The 8,068-nt window shown below is 39.5% G+C and overlaps 1 pseudogene; it reads right to left on the bottom strand.

Moving 5' to 3' along the window:
• Positions 1-1,084: 1,084 nt before the first annotated feature.
• On the bottom strand, positions 1,085-1,407 carry LOC132418072 (peptidyl-prolyl cis-trans isomerase FKBP1A pseudogene; annotated as a pseudogene).
• Positions 1,408-8,068: the final 6,661 nt, after the last annotated feature.

Raw genomic sequence — 8,068 nt, 5'->3', positions numbered from 1 at the left:
AGCACTTTTATTGCAATAATAAAACTTGAAATTCATATGTAGTGTGTGTGTGGTGGGGGGGTAGGCAGCAATTTCTTTCACCAAATCACTACAAAGGACAGCAAAGGGGTGAGAAGGGGGAAGGAGAAGCCAGGAAACTGTGAGATCAGCAGGGGGAGCTAAGCAACAAAAAACAGGAGATGCTGAAGCTGTGATGACCAACATCATTTTCTTAAGAAAACACTCAAGGATTTGTCATGATGACTGGGCTTTCATGGGTGTTAAGTGTCTAAGAACAACACCGCCAATTTAACTTTCAATTAAAGTTCTTAAAATTTAGAAAGTGGAGCTTGGATAGCTATGAGATTACAAAAATCCTGAATATCCATTAGAAAAACCACAGGATGGAAAAAGCCAGGCCGTGAAGAAAGCTTCAGAGGTCCCTGCTGGCCTGGGGATAGACACCTGTAGAGTCCAACATCTCAGTGAAAATGATCTGCTTTCAAAAGGCAGAGGGTTTAAGGGGAGGGTGGAGGTGGGGCAGTGGAGACAAAGGTTCTCCCCCTTCCCACTTTAATTTTGGGTAGGGCTTTTAATTCAACCCAAGGACATCTCTCAACTTGGAGAATAATTCAGTCCTCAAAAGCGCCTCATATCTGCTATGGCTTTGCAGCGCAGTGGCAAGAATTTTTAATATATAATAGATAAAACTTTCATCCAAAAATAAAATAAAATACAGATTCTTGCACCACCCCCATACCAATTCCTATTCTAAAGTTAACCCATGACTTGTGTTGTTAGTATTTGACTAATACTTAACTGGAAATCCATATCCAAAGGACTGAAACTCAATCTTCACCTCAAAACAAAAACAAACTAAAATGAGTAACTTGAGGTTTATGGCGTATTGTTCAGGTCAACACACATACGAAGATAAAGGGGAAGAGCAAAGCTGGTGACAGAACACATTGTCAGGGAAGATGTTTATACAATGTACTGGAACATCAGGAAAAGCTCCATATGGACTCGCTGCACACATCTGGAGGCGCCAGATCCTTCCATGGCACATCCAAGGATGGGGAGTTCAGGGAGGAGGCTATTCTTGTCATTCCAGTTTTAGAAGCTCCTTGCCAAAGAGGAGAGTGGCATTTGGTGGGAGGATGCTTGGGTGCCCAGTGGCACCATAGGCATAGTCTGGGGAGATAGCTTGGCTCTCTGACCCACGCTCATCTGGTCAACCCCTTCTTCCCAGCCTCGGATCACCTCCTGCTTGCCCAGCACACACTTAATGGGCTTGTTTCTGTCCTGGGACGAATAGAATTTCTTTCCATCTTCAAGCATCCCCTTGTAGCGCACCACGCAGGCCTGGCCGCACTTCGGGAAGGTAAGCCCATCTCTGGGGGAGATGGTCTCCACCTGCACTCCCATAGCAGCGGCGGCTGCGGACGCTGGGCGAGCTGGCCTGTAATTTTTTGACCTTGACGACTGCATATTTTTCATCCACACTTACAATGTTTTCAAATTATGCCTGCCGCTCTTCCACTCTGAGTTGCAAGTTAAGCGAAACAGATATGAACACTTTGCATCACTCTTTCAGGTAGTCTTCAGGCAGGTTAGAAGAGACTAACACAGTAATTTGCAAATGAGATTTTGTCTGCTCCCTCTGCAACCAGGGACCAGGGTCTCACACTGGGAGTAGGGGCTTCCATCTTCAAGACTACAGCTGATCTGGGGGTGGGTGAGGCAAGGTGAATAAAAACACTATAAAGCTTTTCTACAATTTTTAAGTTGGCTTTTTCTTGATTCCACATTTGCTTGGTTACTATAAACATTTGACTATTTTCCAGAGTTCTGACAAAGTTAGTTCTGACTGTTTCTACTTATTTTTCAATATTTCTATAGGGGGATAGGAGTTTGGAGCTGCCTACTTCACCAATTTTACTGATACGACTCCATACATAAATAGCATAATAATTTCCAAATTACTGGCAAAAAGTGGTGGTTGAATTCCCAGTCCAGTCACCACTCTTCCACCACCAAAACTTAATAAACCTATAGATATACCTCAACAGATTCACACCCCCAGGAAAACAATTGTGTCTGGTATATTTCTGTACTTCCAACTCCTAGTATAATGCCTGTAAAAAAGCAAGTGCTCAAGAAAAGCATTTTGAATAAATGAATGGTACTATAAAATCTATTAGTAATAACAGCAATTATATAGTAACATGTTAAATGCCAGGGATGCAGAATATTGTATTATCAAGAAAAATTTATACCCATACACTGCTTTATAGTTTCCAGAGAAATTTCATATTTATTACCCCATCAGACTGTCATAACCATTCTGTGAGGTAAGAATGATAGGAATTATTACTCCATTTTATAAGTCAGATAGAAGAAATGATGTTCTATGCCATCATCTGTAAGTGGCAGTGGTAGAAATATTGTCTAGGTCTGCTGCATATAAAATCTCTGCTCCTTTTATTTTTTCCAGTTTCTTTCTTTTGATAAACACTGTGGAAGAAAATAAATCTTTTTCTAAGTTGCCCATCCTGAATGAAGCAAGCACACTTCTCTTTTGGAGGTTTTGAAAAATACCAACCACCACCAACTACAAGAAACAGCAAATAAAAGAGTTCCTACTCTAAATCATTCCATTTACTTAGCCCTCTCAGAACAACTGAATGTGTGCATATGCGTGAATGGTGGGGCCTGAGTTCTTGGAGAAATAAATGAGCATTTGTATTCCAGTGGACCACCAGCCTCAGTGTTTGAGGTCCTTATCATAAGAGTGTGTTGAGGCTGTGAGGAATTTGAAGATCAGCCAAAGCACTGGGAATGGGAGAGAAGAAACAGCTACACAGGCCTTAAAGGCTTTTTCTCTCCTTGTCTCTGATTGCCTCTCCTATCCCCACTAGCCCCTCTGTGATTTCATTGAAAAATTGGAACCTGGGGCAAGAAAGATTAGGTGTAGGAAGAGGTAGGAGTGACTCCAGGTAACAGTGAAATCCAAAGTGGTAAATGAGAAAGAAAGGGAATATTGTAAGTTATGGCACACAGAAGCATTAAGGGAGTTCTTGTGGTTTCTGTAAGTGAAAGAAACTGGGAAGGCTAGTAAAGTTTGGATGTCTGTCTTACAGGAAGCTCTACAAGAAGTATGGCCTGCAGAAACCCAAGAGAACTGTCTACATATCCAGCTTCTCAGCCTGAGCCTTTTTTCCCCTATAAAGAAAGCAGAATAATATAGAGAAATAGAGTCATATAGGCCTAAGTTGAAATTTAGTCTCACTACCATTTAACTACCTATGTGATCTCAACAATTTGATTCACTTTACTGAATCTTAGTTTAGATAGCCATCCTCTAAGAAATGGTGATAATGTGTCTCAAAGTATTATTGTATTACATGAAAAAATGAATTTGCTTTTTAAATGTTAGATATTGTCATTATCACATTTGGATTGCCTGAACTCCAGTGTTAGATAATCCTCATTTATCCTGCATCATTTTAGAGTGGTTTTCAAAAGGGAATTTATCAGACAACTTAAGCATTAGTGTTTAAAAGTTGACCCTTGATGGAAATATTTCTAAAATATATTATACAATTCTGTACCTGCTTAAACAGTAAACTAAACAGAATTAAGCATCTTCTCGATGGCTGGGGGGTCATTATTAATGAACATCTCACATTGCTATCATATAAGATACAATGATAACCCTCAAGAACTAGGAGACTGGTAGTCATGGGAGCGGGATGAGAGTGAGACACAAGGTTTTTGGCACTTACACTCAGAAAAATATGTTTATTTCTATGTCTCTTTTTTTTTTTTTTTTTTTTGCGGCACGCGGGCCTCTCACTGTTGTGGCTTCTCCCGTTGCGGAGCACAGGCTCCGGACGCGCAGGCTCAGCATCCATGGCTCACGGGCCCAGCCGCTCCGCGGCATGTGGGATCTTCCCGGACCGGGGCACGAACCTGTGTCCCCTGAATCGGCAGGCGGACTCTCAACCACTGCGCCATCAGGGAAGCCCTCTATGTCTCTTTTTATAGTTGATGTTTTTCCCCTCATTCTCAGCCTACCAGATGCTGCTTCTTGCTGCTATCAGTATAATGCCTCTGACTACTCCCCTTCTAATTGTTCCTGTTAGTCTAGACTGGACAACCAGATAACTAAACTTGTTAAAATTATGTCCAAGCAGTGGTTCTTTCATTGTGGTCTTTGGACCACTAGCATCAACATCACCAAGAAACATGTTAGAAATGCAAACTCTCCAGACCCACTCCAGACTTATTGAATCGCAGAACTCTGGGGTAGATCCCAGCGATCTGTGTTTTAACAGGCCCTCCAAGTAATTCTGATGCATGCTCAAGTTTGAGATTTACTGCCCTACTACACTTGTAATTAATGCACACTCCCAGGTCCCACTCTGAGAGGTATGATTTAGTAGGTCTGTGGTAGGGCCCAAGAGCCTTAATTTTTTAACCAATATCCTGGATTATTCTGATGAAGATAAAGACACACTTAGACAAACATTTCCCAAGCCTAAGCCAGTGCTTCTTAACCTTACTTAGGGATTTTGTTAAAATGCATATTCTGATTTAATAGGTCTGGGGTTCAGCATTTTAATGGTCTCCCAGGTGAAACCTATACTGTTGGCCAGTGGACCATGTTTGAGTAGTAAGGTCCTAGAACCTCATCTAGTAGGTGCTTTATAAGAGTTTTTATTTTACTTTGTTTTTGAATGCTTTTTACCTCGAATTTTTCTATAAATAAAAATAGTATGTCTTCCTTGTTTTTGCAAAAAATATCATTTTCTTTAAAATAAAATATTTTTCAAGGGTGCATATTCATAAATTTTAAAAAATGATTTGTTTTAATCATACATTATGAGTTAGTTGGCTTTAAATACAGAATGGAGGAACTCTCCATTGAATAAAGTTCTATGAGCTTTAGTTTCTAGACTCAGTGTCATCTTTTCAGGCTTCTCAGAGGGCTTTTACTCTGTCCTTCTATGTTTTAAGTATACTTCCAGTAGAAAAGGGGTGGCAAAGCTTCCCTATCATGAAAGTCAAAATTCTGTGACAGATCACATCTTTCTCTTTGGAGCTAAAATAGATGCTGCCCTTTCTCTAGTCTAAACTCTAGTGTCAGCATTTGTCTCCTCCCTGAAAGGTATTGATTGACAAACCACGACTTTTCCCACAGGTGAAACCACTTGTTCCCTCTGAATGAGCATGCTGAATGTTTTATCCTTTCAAGAGGGAATGAGCCTCTGAGGAAGGCCTTCATGCTGATCCCTGGTTTTGGCAATCTCTGGACTTCTCCTTATGTAAAGAAAATGCCTTGATAGGGAGCCAGTCATGGAAACTCCTTATGTGTCACCTTGTGGATTACTTTATTTTTTTTACATCTTTATTGGAGTATAATTGCTTTACAATGCTGTGTTAGTTTCTGCTGTATAACAAAGTGAATCAGCTATATGTATATGTATATCCCCATATCCTGTCCCTCTTGAGCCTCCCTCCCACGCTCCACATCCCACCCCTCTAAGTGGTCATAAAACACCTAGGTGATCTCCCTGTGCTATGTAGCTTCTTCCCACTAGCTATCTATTTTACATTTGGTAGTGTATATATGTTAATGCTACTCTTTCACTTCATCCTAGCTTCCCCTTCCCCACCACCCACCATGTCCTAGGGAGCTTGTGTAGGTTGCTGGCATCCCCGCAAGGAGGAAAAGCAAGGTAAAGGATGTTAATCTAGAAAGCTTTTTATTTCTCCCATTTGGAGTTGGATAAATGACGCCAAATCATGAGCTCTAAAGTGAAACTAGTGCCCCAAAAATATTTCAGTATGGCAATTGGGCCTTCCAAAATAGAGTCTGTTGATTTTCAGGATTGATGGAGCTGAAGCTATTTTTATGAAATGGACTTCAAAAATTATTTTAGTTTATTTTCTGGACAATCCAACCTTAAGGTTGTTGTACGTAAGCTATAATGTCATGCACTTGTTACTACACTCTCCCTCTTTACCCCTTCCCTCTCTTATTTACATGCTGCTATGATAGTGTAGTGGATCTGGAATCAGACAGACCTGAGATTCAAATTTAGGAATCTGCTCTTTTCTAAGTATATGGACTTGGGCAGATTACTTAAACTTTCTGAGCCTTAGTTTACTCAACTGTGAAAATAGGATAATAACACATATATCTCAGGGTTGTTGTGAGCATTAGAGATAATATAAGTGAAGCATCTAGCAATGATGTCTGGTACACAGTAAGTGCTTAGTCATTAGAATCTGTCATTATTGATGGTAACTTTATTACCTGCCCTCTTTATTTCACAAAATTTTTATGAGGATGAGCTCAGATGTGTGTAAACCCTTTGCAAATTATAAATTACTATACTCAGGATAGTACTATATCTTATTATTACTTAGCCATTATTTTCTATTTAATCCATAACATATACTGTCCACTCCAGGTGGATTTGCTCACTATATGATCGAATACTTTTTCTTATGCTATCTTTATGCTATTCCCCATCTGCTTCATCTTTTTCACCCATCCCAGTGAGTCTCAAATGTGTTCGGACAGCAGAGCACCCAAAGTCATAATTCATTCTGTAGAATATCACAAAATAACTTTATTAAACATAAAATAGCTAACCATGTGATTGTGCTAAATTCATTATCATCCTATTCTGTGTTTTAATTTAGAAAAGCTGTAGCAAGTGTCAAAGAATTAAAGAAATCTGTGGAAGGGAAATTTCAAATTAAGAGAATTTTATCATAATTGTTTTGAATATTGAGAAGTGATTACTAGTTCTTTAGCTAAATAGTGGAGCACCCTGGCCCATTGTTCAGAATCCCAGTGCTCTAATAGAGGATTTTGAGATACACTGAAATATCCATTAACGTGAAACTCAAATCCCACTTTCTTCAGGAAAACTTCCCTGATCATTGCAATCCTCTCACTGATCTTTCCTTTTTTAAAAATCAATTTATTTATTTTATTTATTTATTTTTGGCTGCATTGGGTCTTCATTGCTGCATACAGGCTTTCTCTAGTTGCGACGAGTGGGGTCTACTCTTCATTGCGGTGCACGGGCTTCTCATTGCAGTGGCTTCTCTTGTTATGGTTGTGGAGCATGGGCTCTAGGCATGTGGGCTCAGTAGTTGTGGTTCTCGGGCTCTAGAGCACAGGCTCAGTAGTTGTGGCACACAGGCTTAATTGCTTTGCGGCATGTGGTATCTTCCCGGACAAGGGCTTGAACCTGTGTCCCCTGCACTGGCAGGCAGATTCTTAACCACTGTGCCACCAGGGAAGCCCTGATTTGTCTTTTATGAATGTTTCCCTATGTATAATTTAATACAATGAAATAGACTGAATTGTTCTCTGAGAGTTTCATGGTTACTAATTTCTTCACTGTGATTATAAAAGAAAAGGAAGAAAAAGAACATCTACTGAATATCTACAGTGTTCTAGTCAATGTGCTAGTTCCTTCATATATATTACCTTATTTTCTTCTCATAAGAATACTTTGATGTAAGTTTTATTATTCCCATTTGCAGATGAGGAGCCTAAAGCTACAGGTCACACAAGTAGCAAGATGCAGATTCAAACTTTGAAGCAGGGTCTATATGATTCAAAATAATTCAAATATTCAGTTAGGGAAAGAAAAGAATTCATGTGTATGTGACAAGCTAAATTATTTTTTATCCAGCCATTTGTAGCTGTTTTTTTAAAAGCATTTCATAAACTGTATATTAGCATTTGCTTGTATGGCAAGGTGTGATAAGAGTAAGAAATATACTTAACAGATTAGGTTCAAGTTGCTTTCTTCCTTCATAGTATATTTACACAGCTGTTTTTGTCTGACTTTTCAAAGAAAATATGCTGAGTCCTAAGACTTTTTTGCTGACTACAGTATATTTTAATATTTTGGTTGTCCAGGGAGACAAAGGACTTGGACACCAGTGAGGTAGCTCCGGTAGGGATCATCAAGAAGCTCAGAGCATGCTTTCTGACTTGATACTGATTTCCTACTGCCACAACTGCCTCAACGACTCTACTTTTGTATAACAAAGG

Source organism: Delphinus delphis, chromosome X, assembly GCF_949987515.2.
Source record: "Delphinus delphis chromosome X, mDelDel1.2, whole genome shotgun sequence".
Classification (NCBI taxonomy): Eukaryota; Metazoa; Chordata; class Mammalia; order Artiodactyla; family Delphinidae; genus Delphinus; species Delphinus delphis.
This window is presented reverse-complemented; position numbering and strand designations above follow the sequence as displayed.